General features: G+C 38.8%; 1 pseudogene; it reads right to left on the bottom strand.

Moving 5' to 3' along the window:
• Positions 1 to 1,706: 1,706 nt before the first annotated feature.
• On the bottom strand, positions 1,707 to 6,652 carry LOC149152766 (serine/threonine-protein phosphatase 5-like; annotated as a pseudogene).
• Positions 6,653 to 8,459: the final 1,807 nt, after the last annotated feature.

The following is an 8,459-nucleotide window of genomic DNA, read 5'->3' as shown; positions in this document are numbered from 1 at the left end:
CCCACTAGACGATAAAATTTAGACAACGAATTAATGACTAAGCTAGAAATAACTAAACATTTTTCGTGTTATAAGACACTATAAATTAGCTACTACTATTCACAAACTCAAAAATGGTCGTTTATATGAAAATTTTAGTTGTTTTTTTAGTAACTAATTAGCCATTTTGTACTAGTGAAAATATTCCTAAGAAACCACGACACATGCTCCTCCTTCTATGTCATTCCTGGACATGGTCGGAAATATGGCTGGCAGAGGACTGATGAAATGTGGTCAAGAGCTCTGTAATAGTGTTGTATCAGAGAGGTAACTGAAAATATGAAAGGAAATCTTTAGCAAGCATCGCAAAAGTGGAATGAGAAGCAGAAGGTTGGTCAATGTACCGCTTCGCAACATCTCCAGTGAGCATGCATTGGAACAACCGAAGACGAATTGAGTCATCGGTGATGAAATTAGACGAACACCACATATGGAAGGAGCGAATGTGATTAGTGGGGTCCTCTCCTAAATTACCCTCAAACTTGTGAATTTCTAAGGGAAGCTTAGTTGACAAAACTGTCCAACGAGCATCGTGATGTATGGGGTATAATAAGGGAGACTTAACCAAGCCATGAAAGGTAGAAAAGGAGCTATCAAGATGGTTCTTGTAATGGTTTTGCTAGAGGTGAGTACTAGGATAGAACCAACGCCACCACTAGGTTGGTTTCCTACACTTGCAGTGGGTCTTGACATGATGATGGTATGTGGTGAAGGAGGCTCAGAATCAGATGAGGAATCAGATGAACCAGAAAAAGAGTCAATATGGGGACTCGGGGGAGAACTAACTCGAACCCTGCAGGGAGGAGTAATACATCCAAGCAGAAACTGGGTATGAAGACGTAAAAGTCTCTATGACAAACACCTTGGTGGCATAATGGTTACAAGACACAAGTGACACGAAAATGGTGAAGGGAGATAAAAAATATCTCTGTCTCTATTGGGGAGATAAATTAATTAAGTTAAGTCTTGGCTTGGTGGTGTTAACAAAGCGCCCTTCGCTTAAGGTGTGCTTATGTGTGAAAATATGCATGTTTATCAATTAAGCCCAGATTGTGTTTGAAAAAACAAAAAGATTGCTGAAATACTATAAATAAATTGAAATTAAAAGCAAAAAATAAACAACAAATCAGCTATCTAAACCCCACCCAAACGGGGTTTGCAAACACTGTGTTGGTTAGTGGTGAAATCAATTAAAAACACAAAAAAGCATTAAGATATCTAAGCATTGGCACGACTGGGATCAAATGACATTATTGTGTTGGAAAGTGGTGTAGCAAAAGAAAAAAACCAGTGAGGAAAATCGCTAAAAAGGATAGGGCGATGGGTGTGGAACCTAGGGAAAATGAACAAACAAGGTTGAAGAGGGAACTTTGGATGGACACAACCTATCTTTAAAGATCTGAAAAATAAAGGTACATATATGAAATGTATCATTGAAAGGTTTTTCAAAACTCAGACTTCTTACTCAACTCAACTCCTCCTACAAAGGTGGAAGCGTACTAGAAGCCCTATGGGGTTAAATTCCACTTTGAGAGAAAAGCAGAGTAGATCAAGGCATACGTGGGCTAAGATAGTGGTCAACCAACCCCACAGAATGCTCTTATTAAAACCCAGAAATTGATCAGAAAAATTCCGAGAAACCCTAAAACCATAGGTATTGACCTGTTTTAGGGGAGAACATAGTTTTGGGCCAGAAAAGTTTTTAGCTTAAAAGTGTGATTCCTTCTCCTCAGTTCTCGGGCGAAAAGTTGTGAAACAAATTTGGCGTCTCTGGTGCAGCTGGTTCCTGTCACCTACGAAAATAAGCATAAAACTTTCGGAAGTTAGAAATTTGATTGATCTAGGGATAAAATGCTAGTAAAAAACATTAAGGGACTGCAAAAAAAAAAAAAAAAAAAAAAAAAAAACCTTAGCCAAAAACTGAAGGTCATCCAGGTTTCTGAATCAGAATTAAAAATGCAGTGGAGTCGTCATATGTTGGATGAAAAATGTGTAACTAAATCCCCAACGAATTCAACATCTGTTATGTAGACTTCTTATCGAGAGTGTATGAAAATAAACCACTTTAGACTACGCATGAAAAACAACTTGAATAGTAAAAATGGCTGTAAAACAATGTGGATCTGCAGCAAATGATAGAAACAAAATATGCCAAATTCCTTTTCTATGCAAAAAAATAGTTAAACAACAAAATGAAATAAGAAAGTAAGTGCAAATAACTCCAATAATGATGAAAACAAATTTTGGGGTCTCTTCGTTTAATAAAAAAACCACGCCTGGTCCAATCCACGCTCCAGAGGTAGTTGATTCCAACAAACTTGTACACACTACATTCCAGCACCGCCAACAATGGCCATTCAACTTCTTCCAGCTACACCTATAACAATGAGGCATCTTACTTCCAACGCCATGCAATGAAGGATTAAAAATACACAGTTTGGACGGCACCAATCGTTTCTGATATATATCAGTGGAATATTTCTGAGAACCTATGGGTATATTACTGAAAATCCAACCACACCCACATGCGCTTAGCTTCTCATTCATTGAAAATGAAAACACTCTAAATGCTAGGGACAACACTTTCCAGCGCTGGTTCTCCACTTCATCGACCGATTGTTCTCTCTGTAGCGCTGTCCATGGTGAGCGCATCGAAGTTTTAACACAATTTGGAGGCGGCTCTCCTCAAGCCCTCCTTCTCTGTAATTGCAAGTAATTCAACTCTCCATAATATACCGCCAGGATTCAGCACTCAATTCTTCACAAAACTCTACCGAAAACCCTGCATATTGACATGCCTATTCTGTGGCAGTCCTATTTTCTTTTTCCCCCTTTTAGGCAGGGTCTCCAGATCTTCGAGCGGGACCCTAATCAACAGAAATGTTGGTCCATTTGCGCCCAGAAGGTGACTTTCGTGAACTGGAAATTAACAAATACCACACAGAGATTTCGGATGGCAATTCCAGTAACATTAACAGTTTATTACTGACTCAGGGTTCAACCTATGACAGTTTCCTCTGAAACAACATACAAAACTTAATTCTGGATTTAATTTATGACAGACGTGAATTCCTTAACAACATTTCATATATTCATTGACCATTCACTGACCATCACATAAAACACACAGAGATTTCTGAGCAGACATTTACACACTTGTCCAATTAACCATGGGGAGATCAAGTCACAAAAATCAAAGAACTATTACAGTTTTCATATGCAGAATATTTATTAGCATATTATTGTTACCTCAACGACCTGATCATACAAAGATGGGTGTGCTCTACCCTGGCCCTCTCACTTTGTCAAACCTTCCCTCGCTCGATCTATCTCTCCCCTACTGCCTCTTCTTCTTCTTCTTTTTTCCAGAAAGAGGTTATACATAAGTCATAGGTAACTACTTATTCCCACACATGAAATAATTAGTTATACAGTTAAAACTCAATCTTTATCTTCATTTAACTAAATTAGACCACTTTTAACTACTTGCCCTTATTGAAATTAACACAAATTTAACAACTAAGTCTTCCTCAAGTCTTGCATTAGCCACAACATGTGACCACTCTGTCACATTGCTGGCCAAGTCCAGATGCTCCTGCATCAGACTCTCACGCTTGAAAACATTCATGATCTCCTGACCATGTTCTTTCAAAAAGGAACGAAGAGAAAGGGGAAAAAATTCCTCCTGGATCCCAAACTTGCTCCTGGAGTTGTCCATGTGCTCTGTTCCTCCGTTTAGGCTGCATGTGAGCTGCTTCCTGCTTCATCTTTTGTCTCTGGTCACAATAGTTTGGAGCTGCGAAAGTCGTAATAAGTTTGCCACCGTGTTCAATTTCATAATCTTCCTCTTTAACTTCATGAGACCTGACCACCATCTCAATATTGTATCCTTGGAAAGACCATTTGGTCACATCTTCTCCAAAAGACAAACCAACATCTCGTTTGCTAGGTCCACGCCCTTTATGGGGCTGTGGATCACTCCAAAGTATTTCACACATTAGACCCTCTTTAGGTGGCTCTCGTAATCGAACATTTTTTTTGATATCATCAAGTATTATACCATCAACGCTAAAAAGACTACCATGAACAAAAAAAATCTTGTCATTCAGGATATGAGCTAAAAGCAAGCAACAAAACACTTCAGCGAAAATCTCAACCATGCTTCCACTATACTTGGACTTGACTTCGCCCTCAAAACTATACGTCTATTTCTTACTCCTCCTTTCATGATTTCCTCTTGCAAGACAGAGTTCAGTTGTACACATACACTTGGAATACGAATAGCACAAGTATGACTTCAACTGAAAATGATCCTCGATCAACAAAATCACCATTAAAAAGATAAAGATTGTCCTCCGAAGAAAGCCTACTAATCTCAAAGATGTTAAAAAGGTCATAATACTGACCATGGATGTCATCACAAATAGTGAATTTCTTTCCATTCGGAATATCGATGTCAACCAGCGATGGCATCACCTCCAGAAAATCCATTACTTGCAATAATATTTGAAATGCACACCTTCTGTGTATGTTTTCCCGATTCTTGACGTCATCCATCACTTTCTTTATAAATTCCAATGTTATATTTTCTCCTTCTATTCTATGTTGTCGCTCTACCTTTATTGAATGAAAATCAATGGGATCAACAACAAAATGATTCACAAGATCATTCATTGAGATGGCCTCAATAAATCTAGCTTTTTTGACTGTTGTTTCGGTCTCTTCAAGATTTTTGGTGGCATCAGGATCATTTGGACAAATTCTCTTAACCTATTGAAAATCTTTTAGTACTTGACTGATCACCTTTTCTGATGCTACCAGCCTTTGCCTTCTGGTCTGCTTCAACATCAGTTTCTTTATGTTCTCAATCTTTCTTTCCAGTCAATCTTCCTGCTGGTCTTCTTCATTAATTCTCCCTTCCTGCTTTAGCATGTTGTTGCTATCCAGTTGCATCTTCCTCTGTTTCACACATTCAGTCTATGTGTCTCCTTTCAATAATATTTTAACTTGTTGTTCTGGACTTCCTTCTTTCATCAACATCCTAGTCTGTTGATTTAACTCCTTCAAATAGTTTTCAAGTTTTTCCTCGACATCATCTATTCTAACAATACTTCCTTGCCCTAGTTCACAGTTGTGAACTTCTTCCCCTACTTCTGCTTCTTTTACTATAGACCTCTTGCAGCCTTCATCAGGTGTTGGCGCTTTTAGCCATTTCTCTAGTAACTCTAGCTCCTTCTCCCATACATTAGCTTCTTGATGAGGGCTACTTTCTTTTCCTCCTTGAACCTGTTGTTGACTACTTGTCATTGTCAACTCTTTTTCCTTTTATTCACCTTTTGCTAGGTGAATTTCTACTTCATGTCATCTTCCTTGAGGTATGTTTTCCAGGTTGATCAACTCAACATCTCCCATGGTTGACTCAACCATGCCTATCATCATGACAGCGTGATGATCTTCTACTATGTTTTCAGAAATCATGGTCTCTTCTTCATGAACTTCTTTGACAATCTTCATTGGTTGTCCCTTCTCATCTTTATATGTTGCTTCCACTAATATTTTTGAGCTCTCACCTTCTACACAATTTTCTCTTCCAGGACTCTCACCTACATTCCGTGTGGGTGATAATGAATCACTTGAAAATAATGTTGATGAGCCATTGAGTGGAGAGGAATAATAGCTAAGACCACATGCTCCCCGCCAATAATTGTTGCCACCGACTATGGGAAACCCTGTTATTGATACATTAACCAACTCAGTGGAATCAGAATGTCCTAAGTGGACAGGGTAATTGTTGTTTCCCACAGTTAAATTTTTCAAATTTCGAATTTCTTTTAATGCTACAAGATTACCTCTATCCCCATGAAGACAAGATGTCGGCAACATAACCCTTCATTCAATTGATTTTATGCCCCCGCCTGCCAACATTTCAAGGGAACTAGCTTGATACACATCCCAAACCATGGGAAAAAAATAGTGTTGATCACCACATTTGATGGCATTTCCGCCAGGTTTCCGTTGACCAATAAATAGAAAATTAAATGATGATTTTTCTTCCCCTGCCTGTCGAACTGATACTTCCATGTCAATTAAACCCTCTTTGACCTCTTTTGTCTCTCTCAGGCTACTCCTGGAAAGTTGCACATCCTCTACAGAATATTTTTTAGATGTTACATCTTGAACTATGAATTCTTTTCTACTGATAAAACACTCTTCCTGATGCTTATCTGGCCCTCTTGCATACCTGAACTTCCTTCGAGCGGTAACTTCGTAGCCAATATTTCTGACAATGGTGTATGCAATTTTGGATGCTTATGTGGAACATTAATTATTTTATTTGCATCTTTCCCATAAGGTTGTGTTTCCACGGTTCCATCAGTTTTACCTTCTGCCACTAGTTCAACCTATTTCTCTGAGTTTCCTTCTAGTCTTTCTATCAACTCTTCAGTATGCTGATGCAAGTTCTCTTCTGAACTTTGAGACCCTCATACGATCTCACCTCTTCCTCATCATCATTCAGAGATATTCCTTCCTCTGGCTTGCAGATAACTTCATCTGCTTCTCCTAATTCTTCAAGAATTTTCCTCTGAACAAATTTGCCTGCGGCATCTCCCATTCTTATCCTTGACTCAACGAATTTGAGTTTCATTGTCCATAAGACAATCTCATTTTGCTTCCACCTCATCTGTAATGAGTGCCAAATCACCTTCTTTCCTTTTAATGGAAAGGTCCATCCTCTTTTTTGGTCTTCTAGTTCTTGTAGCAGCTCTGTCAATATCTCCAATCTTGCTTTCATGTCAGAAGGTTGCTTGTCAAACTCCTCTTGACTCATCTACTTAATGCCCTTTGTCTTGGCAATCTTTCACTATAGTGGCTTTCTTCAGAACCTCTACAATGATCTTCTATCATCTTTTTCTTCATCCTCTCTTCTTGAGCTCCTCTCTCTACTGCAGCAAGCCTCCACAATAGCAAGTCCTCCTCACTGCATTCTTACCTCACTAAGCTCTCCACGCTCAATCTTTTGGTAAGCATGGTCCTCCATCTGGAACCTCCTTTTGAGCACCGTCTTTACTCCTCCTAGGCTTCTGCAAGCTCTCACACTCCCTTGAGAAAACTTTAGAGTGCTTTCTTTGCACTGCTTTTCCCTTTACCTGCTACTGAAAACCTTCAATCACAATTTATCAACTCAGTTAAAACAAATATCATCACACACACACACACACACACACACACACACACACATATATATATATATATATATATATATATATATATATATATATATATATATATATATATATGTATATATATGATCCCTATAGGATCATGTCCATCTGCATTTTACATGCACTGTCTCAAGTTATTTGCTTTATTCAAATTCTTTCTTTGGGAGTAAAACTCTTCTCCTCTATGTTCTGCTATGTGTTCAGATTTAAAATCTCCCTTGAGAATGAAATTCTCAACTCTCTCTGCTATCTTCAATTTTTGTTATCTTTGACCTTTTTTGTCTTTGGCCATTTTCCCTCTGCAACTTTTCCTTTGCTATCTTACCTCTTTACTACGGTCAACGTCTGTCTTCTTCCAAGACCTGCTTTCTCCTTGTGCAACCTTTAAACCCTCGCTCACAAAACACGCTCGTCTAGTCTTTTTATCCTACCAGTCTTTCGAATTACCAGCTCTGTCACCGTGGCTGCTCACACTCTTCTTTCTCAGCACGCAAAAACTCCTTTCCGCAGGAAATCTTTTCCCACTCTGATACCAAAAAATGATGAAAATGAATTCTGGGGTCTCTTCGTTTCATCATAAAACCAAGCCTATCCAATTCACGCTCCAGAGGTAGTTGATTTCAACAAACTTGTATACACTACATTCTAGCACCGCCAACAATGACCATTCGACTTCTTCCATCTACACCTATAACAATGAGGCATCTTACTTCCAAGCCATGCAATGAAGGATTAAGAATACATAGTTTAGACGACACCAATCGTTTCTGATATATATATCAGTGGAATATTTCTGAGAACCTGTGGGTATATTACTGAAAATCCAACAATACCCACATGCGCTTAGCTTCTCATTCACTGAAAATGAAAACACTTTAAACGCTAGGGACAACAATTTCCAGCGCTGGTTCTCCACTTCATCAACTGATTGTTCTCTCTGTAGCACTGTCCATGGTGAGCACATCAAAGTTTTAACACAATTTGGAGGCGGCTCTCCTCAAGCCCTCCTTTTATTTAATTGCAAGTAATTCAACTCTCCATAATATACCGCCAGGATTCAGTGCTCAATTCTTCACAAAACTCTACCGAAAACCCTGCATACTGACATGCCTATTCTGTGGCAGTCCTATTTTCTTTTTCCCCCTTTCAGGCAGGGTCTCTAGATCTCCGAGCGGGACCCTAATCAATAGAAATGTT

This window comes from Pinus tabuliformis, chromosome 9 (genome assembly GCF_031772625.1).
Source record: "Pinus tabuliformis cultivar Carrire ecotype Pingquan chromosome 9, CPIR1, whole genome shotgun sequence".
In the NCBI taxonomy this organism is placed as follows: domain Eukaryota; kingdom Viridiplantae; phylum Streptophyta; class Pinopsida; order Pinales; family Pinaceae; genus Pinus; species Pinus tabuliformis.
Note: the sequence above shows the minus strand (reverse complement) of the source record. Positions and strands in the feature narration are given on the sequence as shown.